Source organism: Peromyscus eremicus, chromosome 13, assembly GCF_949786415.1.
Source record: "Peromyscus eremicus chromosome 13, PerEre_H2_v1, whole genome shotgun sequence".
Classification (NCBI taxonomy): domain Eukaryota; kingdom Metazoa; phylum Chordata; class Mammalia; order Rodentia; family Cricetidae; genus Peromyscus; species Peromyscus eremicus.
Window position 1 is genome coordinate 38,058,114 of NC_081429.1, and position 8,746 is coordinate 38,066,859.

The following is an 8,746-nucleotide window of genomic DNA, read 5'->3' on the forward strand; positions in this document are numbered from 1 at the left end:
AAAGACTTAAAGGCAGAATTTATTTTGGCTCACGGTTTTTGAGGGTTCAGTCTAGTTGTTTGAGCAAAACAGGACAGCAGCAGGAACATAGGTAACTGCTTACAGCATGGCAGACCAGAAAGCCAAGAATATGACCAGAAGGCAAGGAATTACGCCCCCAAAACAACCTGCACCCTATGGCCCACTTCCTCCAGCGAGGCTCCATCTCCCAAAGCCTTAAGAATACCCCCCAATAGTGCTGCCTGCTGGGGACCTAGTGTTCAAAGCAGAAGCTTTGGAGGACATCAAAGGCTAACGTCTCTCATCAGATGCTTGGAATGGGGAAGATGGAATTGCTGTGAAGAAGGTGGTCCTGAGAAACTCACGGCTCCAATGGGTGTTCAGGCCATTAACTTAGAAATCCCAGAGAGCATACAGTGGCTTGAATGGGTCCAGAGTGCTTCTGGACAGCAGGACTCCACTCTAGAGATGGGGCATAGTGAGAAAAGCAAACAGCACAGGATGTTCCCCTGCAGTGAATCCAATTGAAGATTTGAGTCAGAAATAACATCGGATAAAATTTTGTTAAGGAGAAGATTGAAAAATAATTAGAAATGAAACTTGATGTTCCCCAACACACAGGGAAAAGCAGAGGGGAAAGGGAGAAGTGTAAAGTAGACTTCCTGTAAGACCATGGAAGACGGGGACAGATGCATCTGTCGTGCACCTCAGTCTCTGGTCCACACACTGGCCAGGAGCATCCCTCTGCTTCAGATTCTCAGGGAAGATAAAGGGAGACCTGAATGAGTCAGAATGCAGGGTAAGGCTGTTGCTGGTGAACTCAACTCTGGAAGTTTCTGGCCATAATAATCTGTGTAGAGGTCAGAGATTATGTCTTTTTTTCTGGGCACCTTAGTACGACCAACCACTTTTTTCTTTCCCCTTTCGGCTCAGCGCATCAAAGTTGCAGCTTGAAGACTGCCTGGGAGATGAAAGCTGCCCAGGCCACAGGTCTGGCAGCTCCTGACTTCCAAGTCCACTCTGAGGACCATGTGTGTGTTTGTGTGGTGTGTGTGTGTGTGTGTGTGTGTGTGTGTGTGTGTGTGTGTGTGTTTGCAGTGGCTGTGGAAGCAGACGGAGGGAAGTGCCCAGGGGTTTTGCTGCAGAGTAAGAGTCTATGGTCCCACTTTGTGTATCAGAGAATAAGCTGGTATTTGATGGCGCAGTCAGGGACTAGGGGTGGACTTATGGGCACATCAGAATGTCATTGCCTAATGAGGCCAGAGGACTCAGAGACCAACAAAAGCATGGAAAGGAATCGTCCAGATAAAGAGCAGACCCCAGAGGGTTCAAAGTGCAAAGTGCAAAGGTCCTGAAATGAGGACACAAGGGAAGGAATCTATAGACGTAAAGGAAAGCTGTCCTGAGGGCTGTCTTCCTGAGCACACTGCTTCCAGGACTGGAGAAGCCACAATCGTGGGGGTCACAGCACCTCCACAAGTGGCCCCATTGGTCTCTGAGGAAGGACCGCTGTCCTCATTAAACTGTTACAGCCTTTCATTCTTAGAATACAGTGCTCTGTGCTTGGTTAATTAATAGTTTTGTGTGTTGCTGGAGACTGGACTGAGGGCCTCGCCCGTGCTAAGTATGCAGTCTACCCCTGAGCTCCATCCTTCACCAAAATTCAGTTTTATACCCCCTGAACGTTTGCCACGAGAAACCACTGGATCTGCTTTCTTTTTTAGGTTTTATTTTTTTTTTTTATACTCCAACGAAACTTCCCAGATTGACCTCAAATAACTGATTCATATCAAATCCATTTCTTTGCCTTTGCCGTTGCCTTCTTGAGCGGGTTTCTTTGATTCGTGGTGACAAGATTAAACTGATAAATCATGGCCACGATCCGGGGCCATCCGTTTTCAACTTTATTATTTTTCACTGCCAAGGATCTGTGATGGAAAAAGTTCCTCAGTAGGCCACAGCTGGCTCCAGCTCCACAGCGAGTTAATAAACATCTGCTGAAGTAGAGCCTCCTTTACCCTCCTCTCCCCACGCTGCCTGGCTGAGGAACTGTTCTCGTTATCTCTGAAATCTTTTCCTGGATCTTCTCTCCGCTTTGGCTCTGTGGACCTTTCATCACCTCCCTCCATTCTGAGTGATTCACAGCGTGCTTGTTTCTCTCGAGTCGGTCTTGGGAAAGGCTAGAGCAGGCCTCGGCTTTTCACCAGTGATGGAGACCCAGCTTCTGGGCCTCAGACTCTCACTCAACCAAGAAGGTGGCTGGATAGGATCAGGCAGATCGATACTTCACGAGAGAAATGAATTCTGTCCTGTGTGGAATATCTCTCTCGTTAAAGGCAAAACCAAATTGTCCTGTGCTGGTTTTTGGAGGAACGTTCTTGCCAAAGTTTCTTTGACTGTTTTTTTTTTTTCCCCCATTTGTCCCAGTTAGAAACCCTTCCCGATGATGGGGCAATTGAACTCTTCTCTGTACCATGATGTGTCTGTCGGCTAGTGAAGGAACAGAATCCTTCCATTGCATCTTTTACCTGATGTATTTGCCGCTCCCTGGAGCAGGGGGAAGAACCGGCTTTCACGGATCCACATTTAATAGTGGGTGGAGTGACAGTGTTCAGTGTTGTGCACAGTTCACACATGGTACCATTTCTTAGCTTCTTGGCTCCACGTTCTCTCGGGGGAATTGCAGCTCATAGTCTTGTGTCTTCGCCTCCCAGTACACTCTGTGTGGAAACTCCTTTGAGTCACATCTCCTGGTCTGGAGATCATGGACGGAGGATGGTCATCTTTTCTATGTTTTCCAACTGTGTCTGAAGGCAGGGCAGGTCTCTGTTTCCCTATACACTGCAGGGAGCTAGGCAGATGAATGATCAAAGAACCAGCTTAAGATGAAGATGTGAGCGGGTGAAACAGGAAGCCTCAGATTCTTTAAGATCCAATTCTTACTCTCCAATAATTTTTTAGATGCTCTGGTATTAATAAATGGTTAGGTACATCCTTCATCAATGGGTTGGATTTGCCCTTCCATCCCTATACAGGTCTTAGGACTCTTGGGTCTTTTGACTTGGTAGGACAGAAACTAGAAGGTAGTAATGGCAGCCCCTCTTTAGTCACCATCTACAATTTTATATTCAGTGGAGTCTTTTAAAGTGCAAGTGAATTTCACAGATACGCTGATTGGCTCTCGGAGCTCCGGAGAGTCTTGCGCATACATGTATATTTCATTTCTAGTATTCATGCCTGAAACACCCAGAGGTGTCAGGTCCAAGCCCCCAAAGAAGCAGAGGCCAAGAGAGGCCCAGCTGCCTGGCCTTGGATCACAGACACGTTGTTAAGCCCACTGTCTTCACGTCTTTCCCAAGGTTATTTGAACTGGCATTATATAATGATGACATCTTGTCTGCTTCATGCTGGCAGAGAAGGTGCCACAATAAGGGCATTAAAATTATGTCTCCATCTTTGTGTTTATGAAGCACCCTGAGAGACTTAATCTTAACTGACAACTTGGTGGAATTTTGAATCACAATGGAAACAAGTTTCTGGGCCTGACTGTGAAGGATTATTTAGATTAGGCTATTGAGGTGAGACCTTATGTGTGGGTGGTACCAATCTATGGACTAGGACCCTGGACTGAAGAAAAATGAGAACTCTAACAGAGGGTAAGCTATATCTTTCATGATAATGGACACAACACTACCGGCCACCTAAAGCTCTGGCTGCCTTGACTTCCCTATCATGATGGGCTATACCCAGGAACTTGGAGCCAAAATCAACCTTTTCTTTATTAAGTTTTTTTTTTTTTTTTCAGGTACTTCGTCCCCCACCAACAAAACAAGTAACTAACACTTTTTTTTTTCCTTTTTGCTGTTATTTGTAATCACACACTCTCAACTCTGAGACGATAATCCCAGGAATGAATTAATTCCCGTCCAGGAGGGAACTAATTAAGCCATCAGCTACACTTCCCCCCATCTCCATGATCCACTACCTTTTTCTCTAGCTCTGTTGATCCCTTGGCACAAATGGCTGCAGATGGAATGGCGATTCTAGTCACACCGAGAGAAGTCCTGGACGTGTTTAATTTCCTGCCACACTATGACAAAGACCTCGCTTCATGTCTTTGTGACCACATCTCTGTAACTTCACAAGAGCAGAATGGATTGAACTGGGGATACTCAGAGTTCTTGTGTCGTTTGGGGTGTTGCCAGGGCTTTAATACCGTGCCTATTTCTCCCATTTCAAAATGTCGTGGAGTAGGTTGGTGTCATTTGTTTTCATAAATTAATGTCGATTGCAATTTATGGCCAGATGGGCCACGAAAAACAGGAGCCTTGTGAGCCTCTTGGAAAGTCCAAAGAAAAGGAGTGGGCATCGCTTGGGGTGAACTTTTGCACTTCAGGATTTCATTCTGGGCAGAGAGTAAATACTTATGAAAAATCTTGTTTTAAAACAGTTGGGCACAAAGGAGCCCTTCTTAGGATTATTTTTGCCACTGTTTCTAATTTCTGTAGCAACTAGAAAAAATGTAAATACAGTGAATTCTTCGTACTGGGAAACTGTGTGTGTGTGTGTGTGTGTTGGGGAGTGACTTCATTCGGCTTGGAACTCAGAAATCTAAAGTTAGAATCCTTCAGAGAAACCCCATAGCCAGCATATATATCAGGGTGTGTATTGGATCATAAAGCATAAAGGCTCTGACCCTGTATGTACATCTCTACTTAGTTATTTCTTCACGGGTCAGTGAAGAGAAATGGGTCAGTGAGAGAGGAAAAGAAAAAGTCAAAAACACTGGAGAATTTGATGATTCGATGTTTCTATGAAATAATGGCTTGTGGGAAGCTGGACTCAAAGGTCAGCTTGGCAACAGCCAGGGAGGAGGCTGCTTGGCAGCTGGATGAATTCAGAGAGCACGTGCAGTAGGATTGCTTCTTCCCACAAGGCTACATGCCTCAGGGAATGTGAAGGGCAGGACTCAAGGAGACCCAAGGCAGGCAAGTTTAGGAGGCAGTCTAGGTCCATGGACTCCTAATTGGTTTGCGTTCTGCATGCCCCTTCACTCTTAAAACTGTCTTGGTAGCCTAGTTCCTTACTTTCTGTACTATGTATATGGCGCCCCTCTCAATACACCTAGCAACTCCGAACCCTACCTATATCAGGCTATACGTACCCCTCTCTGGACAATAGCATAAGTTCCTTTGCCTCTAACAACAATCAAATAAATAATTTCTATTCAAATATTTCCAGATATGAAGACTAGAAAGGCTGATCTGGTTTGATCATTGTGTGTGTGTGTGTGTGTGTGTGTGTGTGTGTGTGTGTGTGTGTGTGTATGCATAGCAAGGTAAAATTGTGTTCTCTAGTAAGCTTTTTGGGAGAATCTCCTGTTTACATCTTGTGCCTATGTATAATTAGACAAGTGTATGATATGTATACTGCATATAACTAAAATCAGATACATTTTGGGAAGGGACATAGGCCATAGAGAAATGGTTATATGACTTAATACATGAGTCAAAACAAAACGAAAGCCTGCCCTTACTATGTGCATTAGTAATGAAAATTCTCCTTCGCTAGAATGGCTTTAAAGGAAGCTCCAAACAGTAATTGAGCCCCCTCGAGTACCCTCACCCATGTGGTTTGCTGCGGACCTTGACAATGTATCCCTGTCTGATAAGTCCTATTACTTTACTTTAAATCAAGCTATCTTGCTATGTAAGCCCTTCTTTTCTTTTTTTCTTTTCCCACACTGGCAATAGCTAACTTTATTTGTTCAAGAGCTCATAGTGCAAGCATCCAACAAGCCTGGACTTTGATCTGTGAGCTCATATCACGTGTCCGAGAAGAAACAAACTGTGACCTATATGCAAGTTAAAGACTAAAAAGTTCATGGTTAATCACATTGCAGGTTTGGGATCTACAGCCTAGAATTCGGCAGTCACGGGCCTTGTAGATCCTTCTGGACATTCCCCAGGGTTGCTGCACGTTTCCTGAGCTGAGCAACCTTGTCAACCTTCGGCTTCTGGTTGATGACGCTGGCTAATCTTTGAACATTAAGGATGCAGGGAGGCTGAGGAAGATTTTGTTCTCAGCGTTATATATTCCCTTCACCATCGTAGACACGGGGTGAATCTCAGGTAGGTTTTTCAACTGGATTCAGTGAGGGCAGCTACACTTAATACAATAGTCCAGTGATGTCTCCTTTTAGCTTAATGACTTCAAAGGCGATTCTCACCACCACATATTATATACCCTTCCTTCTAGTTCTGTCATAATCTGTTCCCACTTATGGATTTAGTTCCTGGAGAGGAAATGCCTGCCATGGTCACCCCACTCCACACAGCCACGCTGGAGTCAGCATGTACTCCCCAAACCCACCCCTGACAGCTGCGGAGATGAATGCCAACCTTCTGCCATCACACGGCAAAACCTAACAAACCCAGACTGCCAACACATCTAATCATGTGGTGCACGGGTGACCCATTTAGTTGTCAGGTGACACAGGTATGGAGATCCACCGGGTTAGAAACCACAGTGCTGGTGCAGTCACAACTGTACTTGGTGGTCTGAGGAAAAAGGAACTGAGTTGACCCTTCTCCTGATGGTGGACTCCTGCAATCATCACTACAGTCTTAGAATTGGCTATTACAGAGCAATTATTTATTTATTTATTTATTTATTTATTTATTTATTTATTTATTTATCTCTCATATGTGACATCCTGAACAGTTTCCCCTCCCTCTGCCCCTCCCAGCCCACCCCCATCCACTGCTCATATTAAGGCTGGACAAGGCAACCCAGGAGGAGGACAAGGGTCCCAAGAGCAGTCAAAAGAGTCAGAGAGCCCCTGCTTCCACTGCTAGGAGTCCCACAAGAAGCCCAATCTACACAACCATCACATATAAGCAGAGGACCTAGGTCAGACCCGTGCAGGCTCCCTGATTGTGGTTCAGCCTCTGCGAGCCCCTGTGAGCCCAGGTTAGTTGATTCTCACAGAGTAATCTTTAGCCACCGCAGTTTTAGGAGTCTGAAGAGAGAAGCTCCTGTGCTACAGATCCATCATTCTCCTTTGAGCTTGTCTTTCGAGATGTCTACAAGGCCAAGTTCCTCAACCAGAGACTTTCCTAGAATGCTGATAACACATGCCATAACAACTTTTCTGAACCCCCCTGTGGTGATCTTATTGAATGCCTCCTCTTCTGCACCAGGTGTGATGAACATTTCCTTAAAGGCTGCCATCTTGCCCAGACAAGAAAAGGCTCCCAGAGCACTGAAATGGGGATCACCACAAAGTCATCAGTCTTGTGAGCCCTTATTTTTCAATTCTTTGGAAAGGAGATAAAAAAACATGGATGTATCTAGATCTCCTTACCCCCCCGCCCCCATCCACTGATAACAAACTTTCTTTGAGTCTTTTTGGGCTATAGTGTAGTAATTTGAACTAGTTATACCAGTTCCTAGTCAAGTTCTATTTAAAGCCAAACAAAATATCTAGATAGAACAATCTCCAGGCTCCCTTCTATTACCAGCATCCTGTTGATGACAATCTTAGATTTAAGAAATTATCTTAGGATCTGAGAATTATTTTATCCTTATTCCAACAGTTGGCCTTTAAATCTCTTTTAAGAGGCACAATGCTATCCAAAGAGCCATCTAATGCTCTTAATGTAACTTTTAGAACCTTATAATTTTAAAAACCATTATTTTCATATATATCAAGCTCTGTGATGTAGGTGATGCAGGAACTATGCTTTCCCTCGGTCCTTGTGACTGGACTGATTTAGACTTGGCCTCCTCAAGGCACAGCTTGTCCATCACTCAGCAAGACAGGTGAACAGGACAGGTGCAGCTGTACCTTACGTTGCTTGTATCTTGTAGAGTAAAACAATAATTACAATAAAGTGGAGTGTGTGATGACAGAAGACTGGAGACTTTGCCAGGGGGGAATATGTTTCAGAATGGAGGACGGTGAAGAGCGTTCTAGAAAAGTTACAGTCAAAGTGAAAAGAGAGAGGCTGCTTCCATCGGGCCGAGACAGAGCCAGGGAAGAATGATGCAGCGAGGGAAATACAGATCCTGTGCCTTGAGATAGGATTTCCCCAGTTCCACCCGTGTGCATTGGCAGAAGTAAGGCAGGAAAGAAACGGGAGGCCAGAGACAAATTCTGCTTAACTAGCAGATTATTTCTATGTCCACTGTGGGAGAACCCTCGGGATTACTGTTCCCGCTGAATAATTTCAGCCACGTTGCACCAAGACAGGCACATTTTGGTTAATTTAATAGAATACTGAATGGATGCGTATCCTGGATCGTCTGTGAAACTCTGAACGCCTTTCATGGCAAGAGTCCTTAGCAGATACTTGTTCCTCAGGGACGGTCTGATTAATACCATGTGACCCTGGAGACATCTTTCTGCCCATGTGTAGATGTCATCACCAAAGACTATGAGGCAAAAAGTCTGCCTCATTGAAGTTCACTGGCCTGGAAAATAACCAATGGAGACAGTCACAACATGTACAGAGAAAATAGAAAAACAAGGAAGTCCGTGGATAGTCTTCTTCAGAAAGCTATAGAAACGATGATTATTAAGAAAATCCTTAGAGGGTAGAAGAGACTTAAAAGAGTGAGAAGGACAAACAGACACCACAAAACACAGGTGAGAAGCCAAAGCAGAAGGAGCCCCAGAAAGATCTGGAATGACTATGATGGAAAAATGAGTAAACGGCAATTCTATCAAAGTCTGGAAGCAGCG

The 8,746-nt window shown here is 44.7% G+C and overlaps 1 pseudogene; it reads right to left on the reverse strand.

Moving 5' to 3' along the window:
• Nucleotides 1-5,932: 5,932 nt before the first annotated feature.
• On the reverse strand, nucleotides 5,933-7,233 carry LOC131923173 (L-lactate dehydrogenase B chain-like; annotated as a pseudogene).
• Nucleotides 7,234-8,746: the final 1,513 nt, after the last annotated feature.